The following is a 14,713-nucleotide window of genomic DNA, read 5'->3' on the forward strand; positions in this document are numbered from 1 at the left end:
GTATAAGATAAATAAAACAATCACAGGGATTCTTCTCTTTGATACTTCACCTCAATTATTATCTGTATTCTTGGCAAAAAATACAGACAAATACCCCAACTATCTAGGTGTTTGAGTCTATAAACACATTGAAAAACTCTACAAATTAAACTACCTTCTTTCTTTATTGAATTGAGGGAAATTTTGATCCTTCCATGCTCCCAAAAAGCAGCAACTTTGTAATCCCGAACTTGTACACTTCCCGACTACTAGTTATTTACAATATAGTCAAAAACAGCTTTTTTCGCTGCTTAGCATTACCCAGTATACATGATGAATCAACTTTAAGCACCCAAAAACCTCCCCCCATTACTTAAATTACTGGAAAACAACAAGCGTTAGGAATAAATGGAGATTGGCTGATAAATGGCTAAATCATTCCATGGGAATGTGTTCGGAAAGAATTAAACCTGGATCTGCGATGGTGGTATCAGTTCTTTTAATGGCAAATTTATAGTCCAATATCAAATATAACTATATTGGATATAGATAATACCAGAGATATTGTTAAGTATCTTTATAGACAACAAGCATTTCAGCACTGGACAATCCAGTCGGCCGCTTACTTACATTCTTTTAAATACATCTTGCTTTATTGCCAGAACAAATTTTAAAAAAATGGTTAAATGAAACATTGATACAATCATGCAATCTAGAAAGAGGCTTCTGAACACAACATAGCAGCCCTGCAGGCATGCACGTTTTAAAAGAATACAACTCCATGCTCAATGGTTAGTGTGTTTTATCCATGCCTTTTTACACAAACATAATCCAAATATCTCTAAAGCTTACCCTAGTTGTTCCAAGCCTGGGAGTTGGTACACATGATTTGGAGATTTCCATATCTCAAAGAATTCTGGACCTTTGGAGCCCATTTGAAGATTTAGTGAGAAAGGCCCTAGTAGTGATGTCAGTGATGGGTGGAGCTGAGGCCCCATGGGAGATGTTAGTATTGACTCCTGGCTGGTGTCATCTTGGACTGTCCCAGCACGCTGTGCAGGAGGTTTGGCACAGGGGCGGAGACGTGGCATGGTACCCTAGGAGTGACCAGGGGTGCCTGGCTTCTTGAATCTTCCACTCCCATTTAAAAACTCTTGCACAGGTGGAGACTCTCTCTTGGTTGGTGTTTTTTTTACTCTGCACTGCTGGATCCTGGGGCTGACCTGGATAATTGGAAGGAGGAACTCCATGAGGGATAGAAAGAAATACAGACTTTTCCCAGCTTACCCTAGGATCATTGGGTCTCTCCAAGTGCTAGTGAGGATGGCCCCCTTACACACCCTGAGGACCAGTTGGGGGAAAGCCCTGGACTTCTGTGCCCAGAGACAAAGACAAGGAGGAAGGCTGGTGCTGGGAGCCAGGAGAACCAGCTTCCTGTAGACTCCACCACTTGGAGGTGAGGAGGCCTTCTGAAACTGTTCCTTATGGATATATCTCACCAGTAGAATAAAAAACTCCCCTTGGAAACAAGAAGGCATATTTACAAGCCCCTAACGCCACCAGATGCTCGGGTGGTGCTGCTCCATACCCCATATTTGCAAGGTGGCATTAAGCCACTTAACGTCCTCAGCGGCAAAGGGGCGGGAAATGAGTGATGCAGTGGGCGTTTCACCCCAACACCCATTGCTTTTTGATGCCTCCCCATATTTACAAGGATAGGGCAGCACCAAAAACTAAGGTCAGGTAAAACTTGGTCTTATGCTGGTGATACGAGGAGACATTATTATTTTCTCCTCATATTTTGCTCTTTCTATGTGTGCTGCATTCTGCAGCACACATAGAAATTGCATATTGCCTTTAAAGATTGTTTATTTTCAGGGAGGTGCCCCTTCCTGCACACAAACAATCGTCCTGCAGTGCAGGCACCCTTGCAACATGGCACAAGGGTGCCTGCACTGGCTCTAGGCAGCTTTTATATCACCAACCCTAGGGGAAACACAGGGGTGTGCTGTATTTTTGTAAATATTGCTTATACCCGCGTTTTGAAAATGTCGGAGTGCGGCATCGCCAAATTTTCTGTTACACCGTGCTCTGACATTTTCTTATACATATCCCACAGTATGTTATGCAATAGATTCACTCAATCACAAAACTCAGTCAATTGTCCACACGTCCACTTAAGGACCTACTATTTTCAACACCTACCACCGTGGTAAAGAGTTACATAAAGCTTTAATATCATATTGGATCCCAGCTTTCTATGAGCTATGAAAATCCTCAAAAGTTTTTGAGATCACCCATTAAGACCTATAGTGCCATGCCTAGGATCCCTGCTAGAACCACTCAGCAAGTATGCAGATGTCTAGTTGAAACCTTTGGTCCAACAAAAAAGATCATTGAAGGCATTGAATTTGCCAACAACAAGGAATGTATGGTGACCCTCGATATCGAGGCACGGTATACAAATATTCCACAGCACACCATTGGAGTCATCAGGAAAGTATTGGAGCACTCTGAGATACAGGGAGCAAACAAGGACGTCATTGTTAAATGTGTCTCAATGGTATTCTTGAAGAATATTTTTTTGTTTAGAGAGGACCTGTATTTACAGCTGAAAAGGACCAGCATCGGATCCACCAGTGTACCAAGCTTGGCCTGTTTGTATGTGGGGGATTTGAGGAAAAAAATATTTATAATGAAGTATCGCCCTTCTTTGAAAACATCAGAAATTGGCATAATTTTATTGATGACAGTTTCTTTATTGGTTTGTCGCCAAAGAATAGTTAGACGAGTTCCTCATATGGCTACATTTAGGAGATCAGAGCCTTAAGTTTTCAGCTAACATTAGTAGCCAAAAAGTCAACTTTCTGTATATAACAATTAAAGCAGTAGAAGGGCTTTTGGTGGTGGAGCTATATACAAAACCCATGAAGAAAAAACTTAACAGTGGAACCTTCTGTATAAAGCACCTAACTTGTTTTGGCACTCCTCTAGTGATAACCCATCTATTACCTATGGGATTAGTGTGCACACTGAATAGTACCCACCGTCACAGTACTTATTCCCGGAGGAACTTAAATGATTGAAAACAAAGCACAGGTGCACCACTTGTGAACAACTTTTGACAAACAGTGACGGACAAATTATATACATCCAAGTTCATCAAAGAAAGCTCCTGAGTTAGTTCTTATTTTTCTTCATCTCTTTTATTATTTCATTTTCGTTTCGCATTGATGACACACAGCGTTTAACACGCAGAACAGCCGGCGCGTTTCGTTCCCTTGCGGGACTTCTTCAGGGCTGTTGAACATAAACAAATACAATATACAAATTTAAGAACATGACTTACAACAAGTATACAATAATATTCTTACACAACAATCCATGTACTTGAACAAAGACAGATCAACAGATTGACAAAGAAATATAAAAATTCTTATTTACATTACACAAGTCATACATAATATCCAGTGAATTTCTAAATCAAGAAATAAAGTCTAAAAGGTGCCAGTCGGCACCAAAATTAACCAGAAACGTTTGCAGTCTTTCTAGTTTCTTCTAATAACTTTAATATGTATATGCCCAAAAGGGGCTAGAAAGCTGGAGATAATACTAAAAAAACAGCCACGCTATTTGGAACGTACAGAAGTCAAAAAGAAAGAAAGTAAGATGAGTAGAATAGAGTGCCATGTGACATAAAATATGCAAACCGATTTTAAGGTGGAATGACAGAGCATGAGGATTAGAAACAAGAAGGGAGATATGTGGGAGTTATATAAATTCCACATGTCAATTAATCATAACCCCCATATTGGTGGAACATCAGAACGGGTAACAAACAAACAAATAATGGTCGTCTAAGAGGGAACTGGTACAGAGAAAGGGCTAGTGCCGTGAAAGATGTGTCATTCATATACCCACCAAATAGAATCAATGGAATCAGACGATCTCCAATGTGAGTTATTATGAATCGAAAAGTCTCCAAGGAGAAATGCTTCCCCATCAACTAAGATCTACGGTATAAAATATAACGGTCAAACGATTAAAAATAATTATGAGGGAGTGATCTCAACTCAGATTGAAACAAACGAAAAATTCGAAAATGATACGTCCTATTTTGTTGCACACTTACATGAAAGCAAACAATAACGCCGTCAAAGTCACAATGACGGTCATACACGTACTGGAGACAGAGAGTCCAATTTAAGTAATATCACACTCTATTTCTATGTATAAATTTCAGGCATGGTACGGTCCCTTTTCAAAGCACTCTAAAATTCAAAGAAAAAAGTTTATCAGAATAAGGAGAGACAAGCGTAACCTATCCCTATGGGCATAACACAAGAATAGAACTTTCTCATCAGCTCCAATTTAAGAAAGGACAAGTATATACAGATTCCTATAACCAAAAAACTACTAATATAAAGTAAATGCTTTGCATATCAATCAACCCGGTATTCCGCTAGACAGGCTAATAGTGCACCTTACTGGGGGAAACATTCACAGGAGTAACATGTAGTCAGGTGTATCAGAAACTAAAAATTCTGGTTCAGTTCACAGGGCACAAACGCTAAGTAGTTCCAAGTGACTAAGATTGCACATAGAAAATCGTACTCACCAGCGACAGATAAAAGTAATCTTGTCTCTTATGATTGTAAAAGACGCAGACGTCCAATTGCAATTTTAATATGCAAACACCCCAATAAGGCAGGAAGAGTGACAACCTGTAATGAGAACATGATATTTTTTTAGATTTGGTCCTAGTCAAAAAGAGGGTCACAGATAACACCCCTCCTAGAGACAATAATCATGGCGGCCGAAATATGGCAACTAGTACAAATAATAATATATGATATGTAAAAAAGTCCCGTCATTCCCAACTATCTAAACTTCAGGATAATTTGGATTTGGCCCACTTTGCGTGAAGTGTCCAGGGACAATGTTAGAGACACAAACTGACACAATTCAGGGAAAACCATGCCAAAATTAAAATTAAACAGCAAGGTCTTTCTAGTCAGTAAATGGCGAGCCAGCAGTAATTAAAGAGGTCAATCATACGGATAATGAAAAACAGATATCCCACACAAATATATGGTGTGTGTACATAATCCAATTATATCATAGTCACGTATACCGATTGTTTTCAAGAGCTAAAACGGCACAATAAGAGCCCCAAAATAACACTACAGATAACTTACCCCGATAAGGCTGAAATCGCTGGCGCGTATAACGTATTGTGAGTCAACGAATAAACCGGCAAGCAACCCAATTCCAGTCCGCCTCAAGTTTAAATAGTACCGGGAACCCAGGGAAATAGAACGCCTACATGACGTCAGAGAAAACATCTCATCTAAGGACGTAAAGTCCGTTTCATGATGGCAGCCATCTTATAATGGTAAAGAGCATAAGCTGTAATAACGTGAATAAACGAAAATAATATAAGTTGTATATATTGCGGAGTGAGACCAGAATGGTGTCAGCAGATTTCGGTTACTGATAGTTACACTAGAGACTGTCTGCACCATTAAAAAACAATTTTCCGGACTAAAGTAAGATCCAAGCCAAAATAACATGACGTTCCTAATAACCAATTTATAAAAGACAGTTGTAATATATCTCATAGATCCATGTGGATATTTATACTAATGAGCCACTACCAAATTCTCCTTGGAAAGGAGAGTCCCATGAAAGTCTGATGGGAGGTAAATCTTAGAGCGTCGCGGGATTTCCCGTATGGCGGCCATTTTGTAATGACCAAAGTCCAGTTCACAAATGTGAAGGATAATATCAATCTCAAATGCAGCATTCATGTTCCAGAGTAACCTTTTGGTACATGTAAACTTAAAAGAGCCACATTGGATAATTCAAACCTATCTCGATATTCCACAATAGTGCAAATACACCGAAATGCAATATAAATAGCAGACATTAAAGAAATACTTACTTAGGGACCATAGAGATCATATAGCATACTCCACAACAAGAAGATATTTCAATGTGAAACGTTAAATTAGGAAGTACTGCTGGAAAGTCTAACTAGAGGAGTGCCAAAACAAGTTAGGTGCTTTATACAGAAGGTTCCACTGTTAAGTTTTTTCTTAATGCATTCTTTACCCTTCATCGAGCACTAACTGACTCTACAAATTTGTCTAAATTTATTGTTTCTTTCACTATTACTGTTAGAACTAAATCATGCCAGGATTCAAGGACAGACGACAGGAGCTAGCACAAGATCTTTTTGCCACTGGTTGTAAACCAGTAGGTACAACTGGCAATATTCTCTGGAACATGAATTCCCGCATTTGAGATTGATATTATCCTTCACATTTGTGAACTGGACTTTGGTCATTACAAAATGGCCGCCATACGGAAAAACCCGCGACGCTCTAAGTTTTACCTCCCATCAGACTTTCATGGGACTCTCCTTTCCAAGGAGAATTTGGTAGTGGCTCATTAGTATAAATGTCCGCATGGATCTATGAGATATATTACAACTGTCTTTTATAAATTGGTTATTAGGAACGTCATGTTATTTTGGCTTGGATCTTACTTTAGTCCGGAAAATTGTTTTTTAATGGTGCAGACAGTCTCTAGTGTAACTATCAGTAACCGAAATCTGCTGACACCATTCTGGTCTCACTCCGCAATATATACAACTTATATTATTTTCGTTTATTCACGTTATTACAGCTTATGTTCTTTACCATTATAAGATGGCCGCCATCATGAAACAGACTTTACGTCCTTAGATGAGATGTTTTCTCTGATGTCATGTAGGCGTTCTATTTCCCTGGGTTCCCGGGACTATTTAAACTTGAGGCGGACTGGAATTGGGTTGCTTGCCGGTTTATTCGTTGACTCACAATACGTTATACGCGCCAGCGATTTCAGCCTTATCGGGGTAAGTTATCTGTAGTGTTATTTTGGGGCTCTTATTGTGCCGTTTTAGCTCTTGAAAACAATCGGTATACGTGACTATGATATAATTGGATTATGTACACACACCATATATTTGTGTGGCATATCTGTTTTTCATTATCCGTATGATTGACCTCTTTAATTACTGCTGGCTCGGCATTTACTGACTAGAAAGACCTTGCTGTTTAATTTTAATTTCAGCATGGTTTTCCCTGAATTGTGTCCGTTTGTGTCTCTAACTTTGTCCCTGGACACTTCACGCAAAGTGGGCCAAATCCAAATTATTCTGAAGCTTAGATAGTTGGGAATGACGGGACTTTTTTACATATTATATATTATTATTTGTACTAGTTGCCATATTTCGGCCGCCATGATTATTGTCTCTAGGGGGGTGTTATCTGTGACCCTCTTTTTGACTAGGACCAAATCTAAAAAATATCATGTTCTCATTACAGGTTGTCACTCTTCCTGGCTTATTGGGGTGTTTGCTTATTAAAATTGCAATTGGACGTCTGCGTCTTTTACAATCATAAGAGACAAGATTACTTTTATCTGTCGCTGGTGAGTACGATTTTCTATGTGCAATCTTAGTCACTTGGAACTACTTAGCGTTTGTGCCCTGTGAACTGAACCAGAATTTTTAGTTTCTGATACACCTGACTACATGTTACTCCTGTGAATGTTTCCCCCATTAAGGGGCACTATTAGCCTGTCTAGCGGAATACCGGGTTGATTGATATGCAAAGCATTTACTTTATATTAGTATTTTTTGGTTATAGGAATCTGTATATACTTGTCCTTTCTTAAATTGGAGCTGATGAGAAAGTTCTATTCTTGTGTTATGCCCATAGGGATAGGTTACGCTTGTCTCTCCTTATTCTGATAAACTTTCTTCTTTGAATTTTAGAGTACTTTGAAAAGGGACCGTACCATGCCTGAAATTTATACATAGAAATAGAGCGTGATATTACTTAAATTGGACTCTCTGTCTCCAGTACGTGTATGACCGTCATTGTGACTTTGACGGCGTTATTGTTTGCTTTCATGTAAGTGTTCAACAAAATAGGACGTATCATTTTCGTATTTTTCGTTTGTTTCAATCTGAGTTGAGGAGATCACTCCCTCATAATTATTTTTAATCGTTTGACTGTTATATTTTATACCGTAGATCTTATTTGATGGGGAAGCATTTCTCCTTGGAGACTTTTCGATTCATAATAAGTAACTCACATTGGAGATCGTCTGATTCCATTGATTCTATTTGGTGGGTATATGAATGACACATCTTTCACGGCACTAGCCCTTTCTCTGTACCAGTTCCCTCTTAGACGACCATTATTTGTTGGTTTGTTACCCGTTCTGATGTTCCACCAATATGGGGGTTATGATTAATTGACATGTGGAATTTATATAACTCCCACATATCTTCCTTCTTGTTTCTAATCCTCAAGCTCTGTCATTCCACCTTAAAATCGGTTTGCATATTTTATGTTACATGGCACTCTATTCTACTCATCTTACTTTCTTTCTTTTTGACTTCTGTACGTTCCAAATAGCGTGGCTGTTTTTTTAGTATTATCTCCAGCTTTCTAGCCCCTTTTGGGCATATACATATTAAAGTTATTAGAAGAAACTAGAAAGACTGCAAACGTTTCTGGTTAATTTTGGTGCCGACTGGCACCTTTTAGACTTTATTTCTTGATTTAGACATTCACTGGATATTATGTATGACTTGTGTAATGTAAATAAGAATTTTTATATTTCTTTGTCAATCTGTTGGTCTGTCTTTGTTCAAGTACATGGATTGTTGTGTAAGAATATTAATGTATACTTGTTGTAAGTCATGTTCTTAAATTTGTATATTGTATTTGTTTATGTTCAACAGCCCCGAAGAAGTCCCGCAAGGGGATGAAACGCGTCGGCTGTTCTGCGTGTTAAACGCCGTGTGTCATCAATGCGAAACGAAAATGAAATAATAAAAGAGATAAAGAAAAATAAGAACTGACTCAGGAGCTTTCTTTGATGAACTTGGATGTATATAATTTGTCCGTCACTGTTTGTCAAAAGTTGTTCACAAGTGGTGCACCTGTGCTTTGTTTTCAACTATATACAAAACCCATGGATAAAAATACCCTTGTACATTATTCTAGCTATCATCCTAAATCTCAAAAGGATTACATCCCCTTTGGACAGTTCTCCGACTTTGGAGGAACTGCTCCTCTTTGAATGATTTCTGTATGCATGCAGACAGTTTAAAGAATAAACTAAGGGAGAGAGAGTATCCAAAAAACTCATAAACCATTCCTTCAAAAGAGGCAGGTTTTATGACTGCTGCAACAAAGAGAAGGTAGATGGATAAAATGACAAAATAGTCTTTGTGAGTCAGCACTCGGGTATAAGTAATAGGCTAAAAAACGTGATTGATGGAAACTGGAAAGTGTTAAATAACAATGAGCAAGTCTCACTACAGAAGCCTCTTTGCACCTTTAGAAAGAATAGAAATCTGAGAAACACATTGGGACATACCTATAGGGAGGACAACAGTGAGACACAAGGCACTCTAATTGCGGGAAAGCGAAAGGGAATCATAAATACAGAAACTGTAGCATTTGTGATAAATGCCTAGTCTGACTAAATGTTGAATATAATGGGATCAAGCACACAGTGACAACTCTGAACAACTGCAGAAGTAAGAATGTGATCTACCTTCTTTTGTGCTCCTGTGAACTCAGCTATACAGGCAAGACAGGCAGGAAGTTAAGACAGAGACTTTGTGAGCACAGGCCGCCCATAATGATACCCAAAAGCAATGCAACTTTGGTGGACCTTTTTGTGGAAAAGGGGCATGGAAATTATTTTAGGTTGTTCGCCCTAGAAAGAAATCATAGGCAGGAGAAGAGGAGGCATTACTGAGGCTTAAAGGAAGATGAAAGAACAATGGTATATAGGGAAATCAGATACCATCAGAAGAGACCTCTACAGCAGAGATGACTTGGACTGCATTATTACAGGCAAGTTGGGAGGCCTGTGAAGAACAGCAGAGGGTAGCGTTATCATCCTCCTTTCACCATCTGGGTATAGCTCTGGTTAGTGGGTGATTTTTAAGTTTGGAACACTCCCTAAAAGCCCGAAACAGGGCCTTAACCTATGGGAGGATAGATTAGAAGACCTTGAGGCTTGTTTCCAAATACAGATCATACCCCTTTATGTTATTGATAAGGGAATTCATTGGTTAGTCGTGAGGGATGCAGACAACGAGAGGGGCACAAGTGTAGGAAGTCATTAATTTGGTATTGTTTTGAAGTAGTGCCAGCTTGACAGGAGTGCAAACAATTTGATTATTTATACTGTGATGCATGAGGGATGATCAATTCATTTATTGTGAAATAATATTATTTTAATTTCTGTGTATTTTCACTAGGGGAGAGTTTTCACTAGGGGAGAGGAGTACCCTTTAGAGTTTGTTGGCTGAATGATAGTCCAAGATGGTGCAGTATTTGTCCCCCCCAATTCTATCAGTTGGTTCCGATGTACACGAGAGCCAACAGAAAGCCAGGTGGGTGGAGTTATTTAAAGCCATGATGCCTGCTCCATTGCCATTTGGACATTGGAGGAAGCGCTGCAGCCCTGAGCAATTTACAAGGGGAGAGCTGATAGGTGTGACTGCACCAGATTTGGAAAAAAGCAGGGTGTACAGTGTAGGAGTTGTAGTTAAGAGGGTAGTAGGACCCGAGCACTGACCGTGGAACGGGGCCCTAAATAGATGAGGTGAGTGCCTTCTGGATTTTTTGGGCACTCATGGCGAAAGCGGTCTTTAGTACAGGGGAATTCAATGACCCATGTGGCAGTGTGACTGGTAGGCCACTCACTTTGACACTTCAACCGGGTGCAGGAATAAAATTAAGGCATTTGTTATGGCATACATCAGGATCCCCAAGGCGGCCTCAGTAGAGGTGCACAAGCTCGGAGTATTTGATATAGTGAGAGAGCTCAGTCCCTTCATTGTATTGTCAACTAGTGACCACTTAAAGAGGAGGTCTAGGGAAAGTGACCATTTTTCCTTATGACTAGATTGTTGGAGGAGAAAAGGGCACTAATATTCGTCTTTCTGTAGCTTTTGCCTTCCAGATGATAGCATTAAGCAATACCAACAAACTTAATCTGTTGTATCTAGAATCAGGAGGAACCAGAATTCCATTGGGAGATTCTGCTGCCTGAGGTCATCAAATCTGTGAGGGGGAAATTTAGAGGAGAGAAGTAGTTGCCCCTGTACATCAATTTACCATTTGCATTGCGAACTCATGGTGGAATATTATTCCTAGGTGGTGCACTTATAAATCAGGACTGTGGAAAACCTAAGGAATAGGAGAGAGTGAATCCTTACCCCAAGTGAGGAATCATGTGGAGAGAGGCACACACCCTCAATTGTCTGAATACTGCCCACGGTCCATTTTAAGGTGAAGAAAAGATACCCCAGATAATAAATAACTACCTCTGGTGTGTGTGGGCAGCAGTTTGGAGTAAACAGTGGTATTATGTTCCTCCACAGGGGTGAATCCTGCAAACAATGGAATGTTACATTTTTGTACACAGAGGCTGTGGAATTCCAAGGAGTGAGGGAATCCAACTTGGCTATAATATAAATAATAATAATATCAGATTTCTTCTACAGGATTACGTGGTGAGTGGAGGAGGGCACAATGGCCCTATCTGGACTGAATGATTTGAATGTGATAAAGAGTGTGAGGGGGTGCTGGTTTATTTTACTGGGTCCTTGCCTAGGTAGGCAAAGTCTGCCTAGGTAGTCCCAGCCATTTTCAAACTCCAAGGATGAGGGTTCACGTTTAATAAATCTCTAGATCGGACCTCTATTGGGGGTGAAGACGAAAGGAGGTTCATTGGTTTTCAGTTCCCACCAAGTGGGGATTAGACATGACATTTTTAAATAATGGGATACTCCTTTGTTTGTTTCAAACCTTTTGTCATATGTATGTTTCTTTGTAGATATTGAATGAGGTATCATTTTTAGACTGAGGGAGACTCATTCTCTAATATTTCGTCCTGAGGAAGGTGGTTGAAACTTTTCCAAATCCACTGAAATGTGTTGACATATTCCTTGTGCTGAAAATGATTACAAAGGGACCATAGATGAAGAATATCTACTTCATCAGGACCTGTGACTGATAAAAATAACGGCTCTACACTTATAACAGATTTAGTAGTGCTGTTTTTAGGGTGCTCGCATTTGAGTGCTGCTATTTACTTTTATCATTGCGTGATTTATTGAACTGATATTGCTGGGGGTCCAACAAATATTTTTTTTTAAATCTATGGCATACGGTACTGTTGTTAACTGATACAGATTTTGACATGCTTTATGGTGATATGACACAATTGTTCGGCACTTACATGTGATTTATATGATATTGAAGCTTAATATAACTCTTTACCTTGGTGGTACATGTTGAAAATTGTAATACCTTAAGTGGACCTGGGGACGATTAATGGAGTTGGATGGCTGATTGAATATTTTGCGTGATACATTGTTTCCAAGGGGAGATTTTTATCCTACTGGATTTGTAGGGCCCTGTTCCCTTGTTGTAAGGGACCCCTTTAATTTTTCATTTGGCTATAGCTCAGCAACTGGAGTACAATGAGCCCAAGGTCTTCCAAATCAGCCCAATTGGGCCCAAGTTATGGCATTTTGAAGATTGGTGACCTTAGACATTTTTACATACAGACCGAGTGGAGCTCCTCCACATTTCCTACAGATACCCCTGGGATGGCCGAGGGGGGTCAGCAAAGGATTTATTTATTTAAGTATTCCAGGGAAGGGACGTGTGTAGGGCATCCTCCCTGTTTCCACTTTTGCCACCCTGGGCTGCCATCTCCCCAAGGGCCTATGTAGAGGATGGGGGAGTGCCATCCAGCAGTGGTGAGCCTGTCCTCCACTTTCCCTGTCTGGGGGAAGTGGGAAGGCCACCAGGGATGAGAACTTCATCCCACAGGAGCGGGCAGTAGAGAAGAGCTGCCCTGCAGAGAGCGGAAGAGATGCTGCCCACATGGGGAGCCTGCAGGGGAAGCCAGGGATGAGCCTCCAACAGAAGAAGGGACGGGGCAACCCCAGTATAGAAAACCAAAGAGAGAAAAAGAACATGGGCTCTCAGCACAGTTGGAGATCCCCTGTAATAATATTCATTGTTTTCTCAGTAGAGGGACCCACAATGATGAGAGGCCCATCTCTATGTTTGTTTTCTTCTTGTGGTGGTCCCAGGGGGACAGACTGTCCTCCACAAAACTTAAGATTGTTGAGGGGGGCTGTATGAGTTACAGCAACCAATTAGAAGCCATTTTTAAAGGTACTGACCCCATGTTTTTGGGGTCAAGAAATACTTGACCTTCTGGGATTTTTCTCATAATTTTTAAAGCACTCCCAACGCTTGAGCTTCTGCTCTATTGCTGGGAGGGAAGTGCTCTCTATGTGCTTGTTTTATGGTTGCATTTAATGTCGCCTGAAGGTGTACAAGGAAGATGTATGCTGTGCAGTATGCTTTAGAAAGCTAATCTAAAGTTGCATTTTAATTGATAAAAAAGGTATGTTCTCTAGAGGCTGTTTTTATTAAAGCATTCTATATGGCTGAAAGTATACAAAAAGCACACAGGCATATGTTTGGCTCATTTTAAAATGCTTTATTGCTATAATAATGTTGATGTTATTTCTCGATGGTTGCAGTCACAGTACAAAATGATGTCTTTAACATGTGGTTTATTAATCTTGAACCTTTGAGCAAGCCAACAGACTTCCCTTACATGTGTGTATGACCCTTTAGGGGGTTGAAGTTAAGTATGCGATGTTATCTATTGAATTTACCATCTGCCTAATGTATACATTTGTAAATTAATTAAATTTTATTTAGCAGTGTGTGTGTAATAACTGTACTTTTCCTTTTTTTAAAGAAAAAGCAATGACTGTACAATGATTTATTCAGTGTTATTACTGCATGCCAGTAAACATTGATTAGTAGCCCACTCCTCCTCCCCTGAGTAGGCTTTGGACTGCTCTGCTTCATTACCCTGAGAGAGTCAAGTTCTACAACGGGGTGCTTGGTTCCCAGTATGGAGAAATTGAGGACCTATCACTTGTGCAGGCCGCACAACTAATAGTCAAATTTCTTACAGAACTGGATATACTGTGAGAGATATACTGATACAAATTGATCTGCTTGGTCTATTTTACAAGAGATGGAAATTAATTTGTATCAGCAATATAGACGCTCAGATAGTTGATGTTGTAACAGTTTATTTTTAATATATTTTTGATTGACGACGAAACTAAACAATTTTTTTAAAATAGGTGTTAAATGCCTTCGACATGATCATCTCGTGGAAAAACAGTTGCACTCAGCATGCACCATTCAGTGAAATAAATCCCCAAGGAGTTTGTAACACTCAAAGGCACTGACAAAATGCTCAAACATAAATGGAATAGAAACCTACACCACAGCAGTACAAACCAATGCACTCATCATCTCCAGATATATGGAGTAATCTTTAGAAAAGAAAAAAAGAAATGTGAATTATCTCGCCTTGCTTTTGCATCATGCTGCATCATGCCCTGCAAAGGACCGCTTCTGCCTCATCTCTGCAATTTAAGACCCTACAGCTTACGCCAATGAACCAATTCTCTCTCAGATTCTCTGTGACACTCTGGTTGCTCATTTAATAGAAAAAACCTAAAGAACTGCACACCCTGCTCAGTTTAAAATACCAAGAAACCACATGCACCCCAAATCAGAAGCACATCCCAAAAAACCTT

The 14,713-nt window shown here is 39.7% G+C and overlaps 1 long non-coding RNA gene across 1 annotated transcript; it reads right to left on the minus strand.

Annotated features, from left to right (window-relative positions):
- Positions 1-462: 462 nt before the first annotated feature.
- On the minus strand, positions 463-5,303 carry LOC146798984 (uncharacterized). The gene is made up of 6 exons (XR_014969221.1): positions 5,178-5,303; positions 4,598-4,703; positions 4,112-4,250; positions 3,901-3,992; positions 1,950-3,279; positions 463-1,906 (listed from the first exon to the last, which is right to left on the minus strand). It is a non-coding gene; the product is annotated as an uncharacterized LOC146798984 (long non-coding RNA).
- Positions 5,304-14,713: the final 9,410 nt, after the last annotated feature.

This window comes from Triturus cristatus, chromosome 9, assembly GCF_964204655.1.
Source record: "Triturus cristatus chromosome 9, aTriCri1.1, whole genome shotgun sequence".
In the NCBI taxonomy this organism is placed as follows: Eukaryota; Metazoa; Chordata; class Amphibia; order Caudata; family Salamandridae; genus Triturus; species Triturus cristatus.